Source organism: Mixophyes fleayi, chromosome 5 (genome assembly GCF_038048845.1).
Source record: "Mixophyes fleayi isolate aMixFle1 chromosome 5, aMixFle1.hap1, whole genome shotgun sequence".
Classification (NCBI taxonomy): Eukaryota; Metazoa; Chordata; class Amphibia; order Anura; family Limnodynastidae; genus Mixophyes; species Mixophyes fleayi.
The window spans coordinates 121,202,154-121,221,437 of NC_134406.1; the positions used below are offsets into that span (position 1 = coordinate 121,202,154).

A 19,284-nucleotide genomic window follows, 5' to 3' on the forward strand; every position below is an offset into this window, starting at 1 on the left:
ACGTTTTACACAGGCACATAAAGTACATGTAATGTATATCATAGTCTTCAACTGTCCCTACAGTTCAAGGTTCTGAAATTTTTGGCCAGGAATTGTTGTCCTTGACAATGTAACTACTTTAGGTCTGCCAAACTACAAAGTGCCACTCTATTTACTCTATTTAGTGCGCTGACTGCAAATCTTAGGACTTGTTCTTATTATGTGTTACATTAGGTACACACTACAGTGTTTTCAGCAGTTTATCGGGCCAATCAGACGATAAACAACTGATTGGCCCGATATCACAGTAGTGTGTACACTGGAACAATGAACAGTTATCGTTCCAAAGCACAATGAATTCTGCAATGTGTATGTACTCACGATCAGGGTCTCCATAGAGTTCACAGAGTCATGATCCTTTTAGCTGTCTTTTTATCAGTCATTGGAAAAATCGTTATACACACCGGGAGAATATTTCTGTAGTGTGTACCCAGCCTAACATTAGTGACCATTTATAAAAGGGGAGTATATATCGATGGTAACTGGTATTCTGGTGCCTGGGATACCGACAACCACTATTCCTTCAGAAATGAATAGTAAAATAAAGTCATAATGAAAATATACACTTACCTTCACAGCAACGGCATTGATTTTCAATGTCAAAAAGACATTGAAAAGGATATTGATCTATAAACCCTTCCCCCTCCCCTGTGAATTTTGTAGACAGCCTGTCACCCCTGCAATTTTGTCACCATAGGCCCTGGCCTGTGCGATCTCGCCACAAACCTAGGCTCACTTATTATATTGGGATGTATAAAGCCCAGTCTACATATCAGTCTACACAAGATGTTGTTTGGAGACTACACCTTCTAAATCATTAAAATAGAAGCTTATTATAACTCTGGGAGACAGCAGAGAGAGTGGCTCCTTTATGAATAATAATAGCATTATGAGTGCGTATAGACCAACATGTATGAAGAGACACACTAGGATTAACTATTGTAAACATTCATATTCTATACCGCCTTAAATATTTAGAATATAAGTATTCTGCAATGCACAACATTCTTCCATCAATAACTATCATTGTCTCCCAAAAGATAATCAGATGGTGTTTTTATATTAATAAAAACAAATTATAAAGGATCTATTATTAACGTTGAAATAAGCCTGACAAATTATAGGGTTTTAAGTTTGCCACTCATTCATGATTCGTGCTTTTGATTAAATCTAACAGAAATTACAAAACTTTACATATATCTTGCATGATAAATATATTATAATTTTGTTAATGCATGAAAAAACTGTGGATACATCAAACATTTCCACTTTTGTTGTTGAGATATAATAGGACGTCACAAACCAGACAGGCTTCTTGTGCGTGCACACTTGTGCAATCATTGTATTGTAGGTTTTTTATTTTCAGTTCTTTTTCCAAATACTAATGTCCTCAAGTGAAAATGTCTTTTACCTTGAATTTTGTTGGTTGCAAGGTCATATTAAAGGTGGAAAAAGGTTGGATATAATGTATCTTAATTTCAGGCTGTGTATAAAACATGCTTGCCTTGAAGCCTTGGTACAAATTAAATATGAGGCTGATCAGCAATACATGGAAATACATATCTAGTATCCATATCTCTCATGATTTCATAATTTAACACAAAAAATCAAAGTAAAAACCTACTGAAAAAATGAATATTATACATATTGTTTATACACAAAGACCTGCAATTTCAGTAAGGGTATTTAGACTTTTTATATCCACTGTATATTGATTAAATGGTGTTAGCAGAGAAAATACCTGACTACAAATCTTCTGCCAAATCCTGTTATATAAAATAATTAAAGTGCATGCTTTCACTGTAAGTGTTCAGTAGAGGAGGGAAAATAGATACATGAACGCAATTTAATGTCTCTAAATGCTGTACAGATTTATCAGCCCAAGTCTGTCTAGTAGGTTAATAGCTGGGCTGTCTGTACTTTTATAACTGAGAATTCAGTATTGACAAGAATTAATGATCTAGATCAGATCTACTTTGGAGGACCTTCTGGCTAAACCATTCCATTAGTAATACTAATTAGATATAGTATCACTAATGGATATTCCGGTCATCTGCTTTGTTCAAGCGATTCTGTATAGTGTATTCCTGCTTTAGTGTATTTCTTTCAAATTAAGAGCACTGTGACTCAATATGTGAACCATAATGTGGGATAGAGCTTTTACATAATAATGCTTCAAATCACTACATACGGCAAAGTACTGTGAAACCTTGCAGTATATATTTTCCCAAGCACTAGATATTGCTCCCACATTTCCTGGGACAGTCAAACTTTTTGCTTCTTTTAAAAGTCACATAAAAATTTATGGGGGAAATCACTGCATGATGAGCTAAAAATATATATAAACTTTTCAAACTGCATTCAATCTCTACTGTCTATTTTTTTTTTTTGCTGTAAACATTTTCATCTACCAAACTCATCAAAACTGGAACCAATTGAATGTAGTGTAGTTCTAAATCTGTATGTAAACATTGTGGGCCTCATTTCAAGTTAGGAGTAAATCCAGCTAGAAATTTGCAATTTTGTGCTGCCAGGGGAGCTAACTTAAATTTTCTGCCCAGCATTTAAGTGCTGCAAGCAAAAGCAGGCAGTATTTTCCTTACAAAGGAATAGCATTTGCACCCACAGCACATCACAGCATCACAACATGGTTTGCTTAGGTGCAAATTCGGACCGTATATCTGAATTTGCTCCTAACTTTTAATGAGGACTTGTATGTCCACATGAATGATTTGTGGATTCAGTTTGACTGATTGGCCTGCAGCATATCATCATCACAAGTTGGCTCAATTGAGTAGTTATATACATTTGACATCCTTTTAAAGCACAATGGACAGCATTGCCTAAATTGTGTAACCTCATATGCCACTTGGATGATGTAACTGTCATCTACAAGCTTTTACCACAACATGAATCAAGACAAGGCTACAATTCATGCGCCAAAGACAATACTTATGACATTTTATGCAAGCAACTATATAGGTTAATCAAATGTTTGTATTTTTGCCATCATTTTTATTTTTTCGTGATTTTCTTTCAATTCTATTAATTTTATTATAACAATTTATTGACATTCTGAAGATCTAGCACTGAAAAACATCATTAGGAACAAAACAACAATAAGAAAATGAACTGCCAAATGATTCAAGGGGATTCATCAAGTGGAAGGCAATCTTGTTCACTAGAGAATGTAAGATAACCCAGTACAGTATCACGTAATGCTTCAAGAGCTTTTCAGTCAACCCTCCCGACATCTCATAAAGCCATGCAGCTTATTGTTCTGTATAAACAGCAAATTTAGAGCATGCTTGGGTATTTAGAGTACTTAGTACTCAAGAAAATACTACTTAGTGTTTATTAGCTCAAGTGTCCTAATAAGGACAGTTCACACTGGTTCAAGGTACCAGTAATCAGTAGATTAGATGGCACAATAATACATTTCAATGCAAACCAGTGCTTTTTTTTTTAGAGATGGGCGGGTCGGGTTCCACGAGAACCGAACCCACCCGAACTTTGGGTATCCGAGTGTACTCTCCTGCCCGCTCCGAATCCAAATCGAGGCCGAACGTCATTGTGACGTCGTCGGATCTCGGGGCTCGGTTCTCTCGATACTTCAAGATTATAAATACACGCCTCCACAGCAATCCATCGCCATTTTACAGAGGGAGAGAGCAGGGTGTAGTCACAGGCTGACTAGAGCAGGGACAGAGAATACAATATTTTTATTCCAATTGTTGTAACAAAAATCGCTAGAGAGGAGAGGAGGATAGAGGTTTTTTTTCTTTTCAATATTTGGCACTCCCCAGTGCTTTTGCGGTGTCCCCCCTAATTGTGCATAAATATTTCTGGTTGTCAAAATTACTATCTGTCAGCAGTATCTACCAACTAATTTTTAGCACTCCCCAGTGCTTTTGGGGTGTCCCCCCTAATTGTGCATAAATATTTCTGGTTGTCAAAATTACTATCTGTCAGCAGTATCTACCAACTAATTTTTAGCACTCCCCAGTGCTTTTGGGGTGTCCCCCCTAATTGTGCATAAATATTTCTGGCTGTCAAAATTACTATCTGTCAGCAGTATCTACCAACTAATTTTTAGCACTCCCCAGTGCTTTTGGGGTGTCCCCCCTAATTGTGCATAAATATTTCTGGCTGTCAAAATTACTATCTGTCAGTAGTATCTACCAAATAATTTTTAGCACTCCCCAGTGCTTTTGGGGTGTCCCTCATAATTGTGCATACATATTTCTGGCTGTCAAAAGTCATATTTGTCAGCAGTATCTTAATAAATCATTTTTACCACTACAAGTGCTTTGCGCTCAGAATGGATTTAAAGCAGTCCACATATGATCAGAATGAGCAACCAGGTTCTGTCACCAGTCCTGATGTTAGTGTTCCCAGTACGTCATCTGGGCAAGGCGATGTCAAACTACACAGTGTTTCGAAATCAGTCCAAAAAACAAAAATCCAAAACAAATTTACTGTGTTGAAGCGAAAAAGAAGTGTTACTGAGCAAAAGCTAAGTGCCGATAAAATTTTTTTTGCCAAAATGCCATTCTACACACGCAGTGGCAAACAGTGAATGAGGCCTTCACCTTTGGCTATTAGTGGCAGATCCAAAAATGTTACTGAGCCTATAAGTGGTGCACAACTACTGTTACGCGTCAAAGCCGAGCCGCAAGATAACAGTAAGGCATTAAAGGATAATGTTTGCTCTGAATCAGAAATGACACCAATCCCTGTGGAGAGTCCATCCAACAGTGGGATGTCTAATCGTGAGCATTCTGTTAATGTATAATAATAAATGATAATAATAGTGTACCCATAAAGAAAGGCCCTTTCAGCAGTTCTGCTGATGTGTGCCTGAACAGCCCGAGTGTAGCCGGTGATACACCAAGTGAGGATGACACTTTGTCTTTAGAAGAGGATGTGGGGGAGATTTGGGTATCCGATGATAAGGATGCGGTTGATTGTGTCCTGCAGCAGTGTGGCACCAGTGGGAGGAGTTCTGGCACGTGAGGTTCTGGCACCAATATGCACTTTCCAAACACAAGCAGGAATGACGCAGGTGGCAGACCACAACAGTTTGACATCTGGGCTGGTTTGAAGGATTTGTCCAAAAAATGTGTGACCTTGACCATAACTCCAACCAATCCTTCTATTAACATGCAAAGGATGGTGCATCCCTAGCAGGGATTAAACTGTATTTTTCCTAATTTTCACTAATAATGTTTGGGTGTAATATACACCCAAAGACGAGTGCTCAATTGCTAAGAGTCATTGATGAAGAGGAATACAAGCAGGCTTGCCTGTAGAATTTGTAGGCAAATTGTGCTGCGTTATATAGGTAACACCCAAAGAGAAGAGCTCCATTGCTCCATTGCTAATTGTAATTGCTGAAATAGAAATAATAGGGCTGACAGTCTTGGTCTAAATCTGCAGTTACATTTTATTGTACCATAGCTCACTGCGAAACAGGAGAGGTGGCAGGGTTTAGTGATAATCTTCCTCAAACAATACTAATTCATCCCACCATCATAGAAGTCTGTGTAGTATGATGTAATTGCCGATAATGGCCTTCCAAAGGGAATGACTAGTTGATTTTAGGGCAGAGCTGTCATGATTTTTGGGCAATTCTTTTACAGCACAGCAAATATCAAAATGTTGAGCGGACTCATCTGCATCACCACTGGGTGTCTTGGGAAAGCAATTTCTTTTACAACAAGCAGTTGCCAGAGAAACTGAAGGAGAAGACGTCCAAACAAGATGTTAATAAGTCTGGGATCCTTGCAAAGAAAATTAAGTATTTAATCTACAATTAAAATATAGTTAGCACATTTACTTTGTTTTATTGCACACTATAATTTTGTGTAGCACCTTTTCAATATGTATTATTAAGGCAATCACTTGACTCAAAGCTAACCGTGTCTGCACTTTCTTCACAGGTAACTACTTCGCTGGACTAAAGTATATTCCCCTCAAATGCTAGTCTTCTTGCAGCTGCTGCATTCTCCTACATGCTGTTGCAGAAACCAGATATTGACCATAAATGTTTCTGGACACAAACAGCATCTCCTGCATGTCATTTTTAAAAAGTTCTGTAACACCAAGTTGATAGTGTGCAAAACAGGAAATGTGATGGAATTCAACCCCGCTGTAATGCTTGACCAATATTGGGGTCGTAATCAGAAATGACATATCCTCAGGAGAGTCCAAGCAGGATTAGCCATCTTTCAATGACATCCCTTAGTTTTTGGAACAGTTTGTCAGCTGTTTGCCTCTTAGTGAAGCCGCTGATACACAGAGTAGCCTACTTCTCCAAAATGTGACATATCTGATTACATGCTGCTGCTGTCCATGCTGGGGAAGGCGAATGACCTACCTAGTGTGCTTTCACAGTCATATAATCTTTAGTTTGCCCAGTTCCGCTTGTACACATATCTGTGGTTAAGTGTATAGTGGGTAGAATGCCATTTTGTCGCCCAATAATTAAATTTTTAGGAATTTTCCGATACAGGAGAGAATTAGCTTTTCTAGTAAAATGGTATAGTGATGACATTTGCTAACAGGGACAGAACACCTCAATTAAATGTCTAAAACCAACTGTATTAATAGTGGACATTGGACGCAGATCTAACACTAGCATAGTACCCAGGGCGTCTGTGATCAGCTTTGTGACTGGGTTTCATTCTTGCTTCCTCTTGCAGAGGATTGTTTAACTGCCAATTGTTGGTTCAGGGGATATTGATTATGAAGGTGTTGGGGGGGGGGGGGGAAGATTGCAGGTGCTGGGATGTAGATGAGAGAAGGGAGGTTGATTATGCTGGACTGCTTGTTGTTATTTTTTTTAACAGACGTTTCTGATTTTCCCAACAGTTTTCCAAGAACTCGCTGAAAAATGACGAAACATGCATGAGGATCCCAGATGGGTAAGGTCCCTACCTCTACTGAGTGTGGCTTTAAAAACACTACAAATGAATAGACAACTCTTGCCAGGATTTGTGTAAAAATAATTCCACACTTAAGAGGTGGATTTTTGGTCTTATGCCCAGGCATGACAATGGCCTTTTTGTTATCACTGGCAAGAACTGCAGCAATTTTTCTTTTCAAGTGTATGAAAATCATATTGTGACATAGGAGGTGGTCAAAATTTAATAAAAAATGACTGGAAATTAGTGTTACTGAGGTTAATAATAATGTAGCTACAAAATAATACCTAAATTATGTTATTTTAGCCCCAATAAATGTAATTTTTTTAACAAATTTCAAAACAAAACCAAACACAACCAAAACACGCAAGGGCGGTTGTGCAAAACCAAAACCAAAACCAAAACACGACGGTAATCCAGATCCAAAACCGAATACAAAACCAAAACACAGGGGTCAGTGACCATCTCTATTTTTTATACAGCTTTTGGAGACTAGCTTGGCAGGAGTTAATCTGTCCTCCGGTCCCTTTAACCAATCTGGACTGCACATGAATCAGCCCAGAGAGGTTAACACCTTTTTTAAATAGAAGCTAGTGGCAGGGCGGAGTGTAACTCCCCCCTTTCCATGAGCTGCCAGGGAGAGTGGGGTTCAGCCTATCTTTTAAATCTCCTGCCGAAAACTACCTCCAGGAACCCTGCTACCAGAGGGAAAGAGACCAGGTCCCTACCTGTCGCTAGATGAAGCTCTTTGAACTCCACTATGAGGCTTAGCCTCCTTGGATCTATTTGATTCCGGGAGGCTGGTGTGGAAGTCCCTCCGGCAGCCACTGAAACTGGCTGCTGGGGGGTGAAGGATCCAGGGCTGCCTTTAGAGCCCCCCGCTCAACCATCAGGGACAGTAAGTACTTTTTTATTTATTATACATATACATATACACTTGCATATTTACACATTTTTACATCATACACATTAAAGCTATACATAGATACACTCCCGGAACCTAGCGCCGGGGGTTAACTCTTGCCACACACCGGCTAGCTACTGGTGCTACCGCACCTATACACATTAATTTTTACATTTAAACATTGTACATTTAAAATACATATGTCACTCGCCGGGGTATCGGGCAGCTCACCCGACCCCCGGCAAACTTACCTCTCTCTAGCGCTCCGCTTTGTCCCAGGCTCCAACCAAGAACCTGCTATTCTACTTGTCTAGTGAGCTGACGCTCCAACCAAGAACCTGCTATTCTACTTGTCTAGTGAGTTGACGCTCCAACCAAGTACCTGCTATTCTACTTGTCTAGTGAGCTGAAGCTCCAACCAAGAACCTGCTATTCTATTTGTCTAGTGAGCTGACGAACCAACCAAGAACCTGCTATTCTACTTGTCTAGTGAGCTGACGCGCCAACCAAGAACCTGCTATTATACTTGTCTAGTGAGCTGACGCTCCAACCAAGAACCTGCTATTTTACTTGTCTAGTGAGCCGACGCTCCAACCAAGAATCTGCAGTTCTACTTGACTAGAGAGCTGACGCTCCAACCAAGTACCTGCTATTCTACTTGTCTGCAGAGCTGACGCTCCAACCAAGTACCTGCTATTCTACTTGTCTAGTGAGCTGACGCTCCAACCAAGAACCTGCTATTCTACTTGTCTAGTGAGCTGACGCGCCAACCAAGAACCTGCTATTATACTTGTCTAGTGAGCTGACGCTCCAACCAAGAACCTGCTATTTTACTTGTCTAGTGAGCTGACGCTCCAACCAAGAATCTGCTATTCTACTTGTCTAGAGAGCTGATGCTCCAACCAAGAACCTGCTATTCTACTTGCTTAGTGAGCTGACGCTCCAACCAAGAACCTGCTATTCTACTTGTCTAGTGAGCTGACGCTCCAACCAAGAACCTGCTATTATACTTGTCTAGTGAGCTGACGCTCCAACCAAGAACCTGCAATTCTACTTGTCTAGTGAGCTGACGCTCCAACCAAGAACCTGCTATTCTACTTGTCTAGTGAGATGACGCTCCAAGAACCTGCTATTCTACTTGTCTGCAGAGCTGACGCTCCAACCAAGTATCTGCTATTCTACTTGTCTAGTGAGCTGACGCTCCAACCAAGAACCTGCTATTCTACTTGTCTAGAGAGCTGACGCTCCAACCAAGAATCTGCTATTCTACTTGTCTAGAGAGCTGATGCTCCAACCAAGAACCTGCTATTCTACTTGCTTAGTGAGCTGACGCTCCAACCAAGAACCTGCTATTCTACTTGTCTAGTGAGCTGACGCTCCAACCAAGAACCTGCTATTATACTTGTCTAGTGAGCTGACGCTCCAACCAAGAACCTGCAATTCTACTTGTCTAGTGAGTTGACGCTCCAACCAAGAACCTGCTATTCTACTTGTCTAGTGAGATGACGCTCCAAGAACCTGCTATTCTACTTGTCTGCAGAGCTGACGCTCCAACCAAGTATCTGCTATTCTACTTGTCTAGTGAGCTGACGCTCCAACCAAGAACCTGCTATTCTACTTGTATAGAGAGCTGACGCTCCAACCAAGAATCTGCTATTCTACTTGTCTAGAGAGCTGATGCTCCAACCAAGAACCTGCTATTCTACTTGTCTGCAGAGCTGACGCTCCAACCAAGTATCTGCTACTCTACTTGTCTAGTGAGCTGACGCTCCAACCAAGAACCTGCTATTCTACTTGTCTAGTGAGCTGACGCTCCAACCAAGAATCTGCAGTTCTACTTGACTAGAGAGCTGACGCTCCAACCAAGTACCTGCTATTCTACTTGTCTGCAGAGCTGACGCTCCAACCAAGTACCTGCTATTCTACTTGTCTAGTGAGCTGACGCTCCAACCAAGAACCTGCTATTCTACTTGTCTAGTGAGCTGACGCGCCAACCAAGAACCTGCTATTATACTTGTCTAGTGAGCTGACGCTCCAACCAAGAACCTGCTATTTTACTTGTCTAGTGAGCTGACGCTCCAACCAAGAATCTGCTATTCTACTTGTCTAGAGAGCTGATGCTCCAACCAAGAACCTACTATTCTACTTGCTTAGTGAGCTGACGCTCCAACCAAGAACCTGCTATTATACTTGTCTAGTGAGCTGACGCTCCAACCAAGAACCTGCAATTCTACTTGTCTAGTGAGTTGACGCTCCAACCAAGAACCTGCTATTCTACTTGTCTAGTGAGATGACGCTCCAAGAACCTGCTATTCTACTTGTCTGCAGAGCTGACGCTCCAACCAAGTATCTGCTATTCTACTTGTCTAGTGAGCTGACGCTCCAACCAAGAACCTGCTATTCTACTTGTCTAGTGAGCTGACGCTCCAACCAAGAATCTGCAGTTCTACTTGATTAGAGAGCTGACGCTCCAACCAAGTACCTGCTATTCTACTTGTCTGCAGAGCTGATGCTCCAACCAAGTACCTGCTATTCTACTTGTCTAGTGAGCTGACGCTCCAACCAAGAACCTGTTATTCTACTTGTCTAGAGAGCTGACGCTCCAACCAAGAATCTGCTATTCTACTTGTCTAGTGAGCTGACGCTCCAACCAAGAATCTGCAGTTCTACTTGATTAGAGAGCTGACGCTCCAACCAAGTACCTGCTATTCTACTTGTCTGCAGAGCTGATGCTCCAACCAAGTACCTGCTATTCTACTTGTCTAGTGAGCTGACGCTCCAACCAAGAACCTGTTATTCTACTTGTCTAGAGAGCTGACGCTCCAACCAAGAATCTGCTATTCTACTTGTCTAGAGAGCTGATGCTCCAACCAAGAACCTGCTATTCTACTTGTCTAGTGAGCTGACGCTCCAACCAAGAACCTGCTATTCTACTTGTCTAGTCAGCTGATGCTTCAACTAAGAACCTGCTTTTCTACTTGTCTAGTGAGCTGATGCTCCAACCAAGAATCTGCTATTCTACTTGTCTAGAGAGCTGACGCTCCAACCAAGAACCTGCTATTCTACTTGTCTGCAGAGCTGATGCTCCAACCAAGTACCTGCTCTTCTACTTGTCTACAGAGCTTACGCTCCAACCAAGTACCTGCTTTTCTACTTGTCTACAGAGCTTACGCTCCAACCAAGTATCTGCTATTCCATTGTCTCCTGATTTCCCAAGAGGGTCTCGCTCAGTACTCTAGCAGGGGCCGCGACCTGCGAGCAGACGCAGCTAAGACCATACTGCTCGTTAGACTCCGCGCCCTGTTGGAGTAGTGCCAAACTGTATGAACCCTAGGATTCGCATCATAAAGACCTACTATCGCCGGAGACTGCGACAACATATTTTTACACTCCCGGCGCTAGGTTTAACTTCTTCAATGCTGCGATCCGGTTAACTACCAGCGCTGTAGCACACACACAGTCAAAATGCATTTAATACTTAAACATTAAAATATTATACAGTTGTGCATTCCCCGGTGCCTAGCGCTGGGGTTTAACCCTTTGAATGCTGTGGCGCTGGTTATTACTTTCCCAGCGCCGCAGTGCACATACAAATACACTTTTTTTTTTTTAAATAAAATATTTTCAAATATACTGTACTCACACAGCATCTAGTGCCAGCAATTTAACCCCTCCGGTGCCAGGTATTTATCCTCTTGGCGCCAGAGTCAATTCCTAGATAGCTGGTACTCGGTGCCCGGACACAGGTACCCATCTGAATAAGGTTATCTTGACATAGTAGATGGTGATCCACCGTTTGATCAAAATATGCAGTAAAAACCTAATTTTTATTCTAGAATTTATATTATTATATCTTCTTCAATTATTTATAAATACACCAATCAGCCACATTAAAACTACTGGCAAGTGCAGTGAATAACATTGATTATCTAATTACAATGTCACCTGTCAAAGTTGGGATATATTAGGCAGCAAAGTGAACAGTCTGTTCTTGAAGTTGATTTGTTGGAAGCTGGAACATTGGGCAAGGGTAAAGATCTGAGCGACTTTCCCAAATTATGAGGACTAGACGACTGGTTCAGAGAATCTCCAAAATGGCAGGTCTTGTGGGGTGTTCCTGGTATACAGTGGTTAGTGTCTACCAAAAGTGGTCCAAGGAAGGGCAACCGATGAACCGGCGACAGAGTCATGGGTGCCCAAGGCTCACTGATGCATGTGGGGAGCAAAGGTTAGGTCAACTGGTCCAATCCCACAGAAGAGCTACTGTAGCACAAATTGCTGAAAAAGTTAATGCTGGCAATGATAGGTATCAGAACACACATTTCATTGCAGCTTGGATTGTCTATGCTGACCCCCGTCCACTGCCTTAAGTGCCTACAATGGGCATGTAAGCGCCAGAACTCTACCATGGAGCAATGGAAGAAGGTAGCTGTTCTGATGAATCATGTCTTCTTTTGCATCATGTGGCTGGCCAGGTCCATGTGCGTCATTTACCTAGGAAAGAAATGGCACAAGGATGCATTATGAGAAGGCAAGCTGGCGGAGGCAGTGTGCTGCTCTGGGCAATGTTCTAGTAGGAAACCTTTCTTGGAGACCAGGTACACCCCTTTATGGCATTGGTATTCCCTGACGGCAGTAGCCTCTTTCATCAGGATAGTGCACCCTGTCATGCTATAGAAATTGTTCAGGAATAGCTTAAGGAACATGACAAAGAGTTTAAGGTGTTGACCTCAAATTGCTCAGATCTCAAATCAATCAAGCATCTGTCGGATGTGCTAGAAAAACAAGTCCAAGCCATGGAGGCCCCACTTTGCAACTTACAGGACTTAAAGGTTTATTATTATTATTGCTAATTTTTATTTATAGGGCGCCACAGAGTGTCCATAGCACTGTACAAGAACAAACAATAGTACAGTACAAAGGCGAAACAGTACAATACGTAAAACAGTAAACAGTACGGTACAAATGACAATAAGCACTCTAACTCCATAAGCTCAAAGCACAACTAGAGAGAAAGGATGAGGGAAGGGATATTCAGCACAAGCTGGTAACCTGAGCCCAAGAGTGTGGACGCGGATGACAGGTTAAAAGCCAATGAGAGGTGAAAGAGAAAAGCAAGAGGAGTCAGAGGGCAGAAGGTCCAAAAGGAGGTGGGCTGAGTAGCTGGAGAGCAAAGTTAAAATTGGTGGAAACAGGAGGAGAAATGGCCCTTCTCAATGGAGCGTACAATCTAAAGGGAGGGGTAGACAGACTGAAAGACACAAGGGTGAGGTAGCCGACAAGGTGGGTGGTTAAGCGGATGACTGAGAGGCTTTTAAGAAAAGGTGGGTTTTTAAAGCCTGTTTGAAATGGGACATAATGGGGGATGTTCTGATGGAGCAAGGCAGCTTATTCCAATGAAAGGGGAGAAGTCTTGAATACGTGCGTGAGAAGGGAAGAGAGGCGACGATCATTGGCCGATTGCATTGGGTGGGATGGAGTGTAAATAGAGATGAGGGTGGAGATGTAGGGAGCAGTGGAGTTGGCGTGGGCCTTGTATGTGTATGACTGTGAAGAGCTTGAAAAGGATTCTGTAGGGGAAGGGGAGCCAATGTAAGGCTTGGTAGAGGAGGGAGACAGAAGTGGAGCGGCGAGAAAGGAAGATGAGCCTAGCAGCTGCGTTGAGTACAGATTGAAGAGGAGCGAGATGAGAATAAGGAAGGCGAATAAGGAGAAGGTTGCAGTAGTCCAAGCAGGAGATAATCAGAGAGTGGATGAGAGATTTGGTGGCATCCTGGGAAAGGAAGGGCCAAATACATACAATGTTACGTAACTGAAAGAGTCAGAATTTGGCAAGAGAGTAAAAGTGAGTGGCAAAGGAAAGAGAGGAGTTGAGGCTAACACTCAGGCAGCGAAGGTGGGGAACAAGACAGATAGAGGAATTGTCGACAGTGATAGAGAGGTCGGAGGGGGAGGAGGTTCGAGAAAGAGGAAAGACAATAAGTTTGGCTTTAGCAAGATTGAGTTAAAGAAATCTAGAGGTCATCCAGGAGGAGATGGCAGAGAGGCAGGTGGACACCCTAGAGAGGAGGGAGGGAGGGATTGAGATCAGGAGATGATAGGTTGAGTTGAGTGTCATCAGCATAAAGGTGGTACTTGATGCCGAAGGAGCTGATGAGTTCACCCAGGGAGGAGGTGTATAGTGAAAAGAGTAAGGGTCCAAGAACAGAGCCCTGTGGGACCTGAACTGAAAGGGTGGAAGAGGGGGAGAGAGGCCCAGAGGTGGAAACAGAGAAAAAATGGTCTGCAAGGTAAGAGTTGAACCAGGAATGGACGGTGGCGGAGAGGCCAATGGACTGGAGGGTGTGAAGCAGGAGGGGATGGTCAACTGTGTCGAAGGCCGCTGAGAGATCCAGGAGGATCATAAGGGAGAAATGACACCTGGCTTTAGCTGAGAGAAGATCGCTGGAAACTTTAGCCAGGCCAGTTTCAGTGGGGTGGAGGGGATCAAGAAGGGAGTGTTCAGAAATGTAAGTGGTGAGACGGTTGCAGACGAGCCTCCCAAGTATTTTGGAGTAAAAGGGGAGAAGAGAAATGGGGCAATAGTTAGAGAGTGAAGTGGGGTCAAGATTAAGTTTCTTTAGAATGGGTGAGACGAGAGCACGTTTAAAAGTAGAGGAGAAGATGCCGGTGGAGAGGGACAGATGAAAGACGTGAGGAAGGTGGGAGCAGGTGGTGGGGAAAGGGAGCGAAGGAAGTGAGAAGAGATAGCATCCAAGGGACAGGTAGAAGGGGGGGATGAAATGAGAGAGTGGACTTCTTCACCCATGGTAGGGCAAAAGGAGTATAGGAGTAGGTGGTTGGGAGGGAGAGGAGGGTTGAGTGGGGGGTGTAAGAGTGAGTGGGGGGGTGGCTGAAGAGTGAGTGGAGGAAGAGATTTCAAGTCTGATGGCCAGTTAGGGCAGTTAGGGAGGATGGGATGGGGGGGGCAGGAGTGTGTTGAAGGTGGCGAAGAGGTGGTGGGGTTAGAGGATTGCAAGGAGATGAGGGATTTAAAGAAAGATTGTTTCACGAGTGAGAGGGCAGAACTGTAAGATGAGAGGATAAACTTGAATTGGAGGAAATCAGCCATGGAACTAGATTTTCTCCATTGGCGTTCAGCGATATGGGTGCATTTTTGGAGGAAGCAGGTAAATTTGGAGTTCCGGGGTTGGGGTTTGGAGCAACGAAGGTGGACGGAATGGGCATGGGTGACCGAATCAAGAACGGATGTGAGGGTGAGGTTGTAGAGAGAGGCCAAAAATTGTTATGTTGGTCATAAACACTGCTGAGATTTAAACTCTGGCTCTCTTGTTTACAAGACAGGTGCTTTAACCAACTAAGCCACAGTGCGAAATGATAGAAATGAAAGGATCTGCTGCCAGTGTCTTGGTACTTGATACCACAGGTCACCTTCAGAGGTCTCATGGAGTCCATGCCTCAAAGGATCAGAACTGATTTGGTGGCACAAGAGTGACCTACACAATATTAAGCAGTTTTGGTTTTAATGTTGTGGCTGATCGGTGTATGATCTAGTGCTGTGACAGCAGTCTTTTTGGCTCAGCACCCTACCCATCTATCCATAGATTTGTAATCAGTACAGCAGACTGGTTCCTACCAATATTACTTTTAATTTAGAGTCACTAAATGTGATAAGTCCCAGGTTATAAAATTAGAAACTGCTAGTATAGTTATCCATCAAAATGAGGTCACCCTGACATGGCAGATGGCCATCCACAGTCTGATCAAAATGTGCACTAACAGCCTCATATTTATATTAAAAGTTATATTAGGTTGGGTGCTAAATGCCGACACTGGAAATGTCGGCAGTTAACCTGTCAACAAGAAAATGTTGACAGGCTAAATGCCGGCACTTCCATTAATTGGACAGCTTGCAAATGTCGATAGTGTGTCGACAATCACAATGCCTACATTAAAAGACCAATTCCGGCAGTGTGGAGTGAGTATAATTGAACCAGATAAACCGGGTATCTTCACACACACACACACACACACACACACACACACACACACACACACACACATATATATATATATAATATAAATATAATTTATAATATTTATATTTTTATATTTTTATTTATATTTATAATATAAATAAATTATATAAATATATACAAATAGGGCTTGAGTCATTAAGGAAAGTGAGACAAAACAAGAAGTAAATGTTCTCCGGATAGATAATGTTACATAAGGGGTGCAAATTAGTTTATTATTTTGCACATAAAGAAAATACTGTTTTTTTTGTCATGTAGCACTCAAATACTTGGTAGCTTTATTTTTACCCTGAAAGTTAAAGTTGATCTAGAACATGCCCTACCCAAAATATAAATCTGTCCCCACATTTTAAATTTACCTCCCTCTCCAATGCAACACGGTTTTGCCTAGGTGCAAACTTACTCCTTTTTTATATTTTAATCCTTAATGACTCATTACTATATAGTATATGAGGCGATTCACATGAGTGAAAATAGTTATTTTCTTAAATTATTAATTAGTGCTTGGAAGGCGAATATAAGACTGTTTGTTGTGGACAGGGCAATTGAGGCCACTTATTTGACCGGTGACTAGACAGAAGATGTATGTCCAGACAGATACAGGGTGGCAGGGATTTTAATTGACTACAAGTGTCATTATATGCTGAACAAACTCCTAACAATTAAATTGGACACTTGATTCAGCCGACCTGGAGTGAAGTGTCCTGTAAATATCAACCTCATCACAGTGTTGTTTTGGAGGATGCTAAGGGACGCAAAATTCTGTTTCCAATCCCAAACTTCCATGGAAATGGAAGATACGATAAGAGCCTTGGTGAATGTGGCAGCAGTAAAGGACGAGAAAACCTGTCTGCTCAGAGGAGGCGTGACAGGGAAGCTCCAGCAGCAACCATGCTACAGAAATTAATTTCCGACAATGATGTTGAAACATATCTGTTAGAACATGCCGCCACCTAAGCTAATTTGCCACATGAGAGTTGGGCTGAATGTCTAGTTCCCTATCTTTTTGGGAGATACTCAGTGCAATTATATAAACCTGAACAAAATCCAGGCTGCTAACTATCAGCAGTTGAAATCCACTGTCATGGTGTGGGTTAGGGTCACCAGTGCGGGCAAGTCCCAATGGTATAATGACTGGAGACTGTCCACAGATTTGTCAGTTTGTGCTTAACTTGCTAAACTCTGTAAAACACTTAAAATGTGGGTGCAGCCAGAAAAGAATACTGCGGTCCAGATGTTCGAGACTTTGGCTATCGACCATTGTATTCGAGGTATGAATCAAGGGCTCCAGAGGTGAACACTGCAGGTTGATCCTCAGGCCACTGTAGTAGAGAGATAAAGTGCCTTGCACCTTATATTCAATCCATTGCTGCCTGCTCTAAAGTTTGTACCTCGGCCAAAATCTGGTATATGGAATGATGGACCAAGCATTGATGAGAAAAGTTTGTTGACAACGAGACAACCAAAACTGCTTTGGGTCCAACGTGCTTTGAGTGCAGAGAACCTAGAGATTTGCGGGCACGATGCCCAAGATTAATTGATCCTATGGCTTATTAGCTGGTTCACGCAAAACGTTCCATATCCAAGCTGCTGTACTTTGAGTCCAGTTACAGGGAAGTCCTGCTTATTCCATGTGGCTGTTTTTGTGAATCACCTTGGTTCTAACTCTATATTGCTCGGTTCTGGCTCACAAATTGCCCAAAGTAAAAGTCGTCTGTGTCAACGGGACTGCTGAGGGCATTTTTGCCTGTTACCGTAAACGGACAGTCACAATAATAGCATCAATTGCCCCAAACTGCCCTTTGATACTTGGCAGAGGCTTTACATTGTTTAAATCCTCCAGGAGCCATCTAAAAGGATGGGGAAAAGACAAATGCAAGCTGCGTAAGTCCCGGTTACTGTCATCATTAGTTACCGAGACTTAGGATGGAGGCGCCACGCCTCCTGAAGAGAACTCAGATTGGTCAGTATTATCTAACTTGTTTCCACTGAGAGACTTTGGTCGAGACTGACTTAGAGATGCTGCCTTAGTGAATGTCTATGAAAATGTCATTGAGGTAAATAGTGTAGAAAAGGCTGACAGACCTGCAGAAGGATTTACTTATTAAATCGTGGAAAAAAAATATTTATTGTATAGAATTGCTGAAGTTCAAGATAAAATTGTAGAGCAATTGCTTCTGCAGAAAATTCATGTTCATTTGTATTTAAGGCTGCACATACACATCTGTGTGGGTGGACACTTGGGACAAGACAAAACTCAAGAGTATATATCAATCAGTTTTTATTGGCCATGCGTGTTCACGGCAGTAGAAAGGTTTTGCTGGACATGTCCAGTATGTCAGAGAACATGTCTGAAGCCAGATAAAAGGACCCTGCTAGTTCTCATTCCCGTGGTGCAGACCAGAGTGTATTGGTATGAATTTGATGGGTCCATTACAAAAATCAGCTCATGGCCATCAGTACGTGCTTGTCATTGTGGATTACGCCACCAGGTATCCTGAAGCTACAGCTTTGCAAAATATAAAATCAAGTATGATCGCAAAAGAGCTCCTTCTGTACTGCACCCAATTTGGCATCCTGTCAGGTTAGCTCACGAATAATTGAGTGAGATCCTGCTGTCTCAATGAGTATTGACTAAAACTTCCCTGGAGGTGCGGAATCTAACAAAATGGGAGGTATTCACAAGTGAATATGGGCTTCTGCGGGTCGCGGCCCTGCAGGAAAGCTCCCAATGTGACAGCTGAGAACAAGTTACGTAGCAGAGGAATGATCCAATTCGGACATCAAATGGTGGTAACGAAGATTACCATACTATTATAAAACATTAATACAAGAGTTCAATGCAGACTTCAGTAATTTGCAAATGATGATCACGAAGACATGCAAGAATAGTAACAATCAGCAACATTCATTAATACCAGCTGCACATGCAATAATCAGATTCTCCATTAGTAGTAAACTTGAGGCACAGGAATCAACAAAGTTCAAAACATACTCAGCCACAATAGACAGAGCTTGATACGTATTGTGGAGCTGATAACAGTAATCAACAATGCAGGCCAAGTAGATAATAGATGTGGATCATAGCGTTTACCACAAGCAGTGGAACAGGTATGCAGAGATCAAGACAGTCCAACATTCAGCAGCGATGAATAGCAGCTTTACCACGGATTGTGGAACAGGAAACAATAATCAGCAATGCAGGCCGAGTAGGTAACTGATGTAGATCATAGCGTTCACCACGAGCAGTGGAACAAGCATGCAGAGATTGAGGAAATCCAACAAACAACAGCGATGACCACACAGCAGCAATGAACGCAGCAGCTTTACCATGGATTGTGGAACATGTAACAATATTCAGCAATGCTGGCCGAGTAGG

General features: G+C 42.2%; 1 protein-coding gene and 1 long non-coding RNA gene across 25 annotated transcripts in view; one reads left to right on the top strand and one right to left on the bottom strand.

Annotated features, from left to right (window-relative positions):
- LOC142158631 (poly(rC)-binding protein 3-like) overlaps positions 1-19,284 on the bottom strand; it is a 1,531,228-nt gene that overhangs the window by 397,552 nt on the left and 1,114,392 nt on the right. The window lies entirely within an intron of this gene.
- On the top strand, positions 13,127-14,732 carry LOC142157734 (uncharacterized). The gene is made up of 3 exons (XR_012692591.1): positions 13,127-13,533; positions 13,652-13,765; positions 13,801-14,732. It is a non-coding gene; the product is annotated as an uncharacterized LOC142157734 (long non-coding RNA).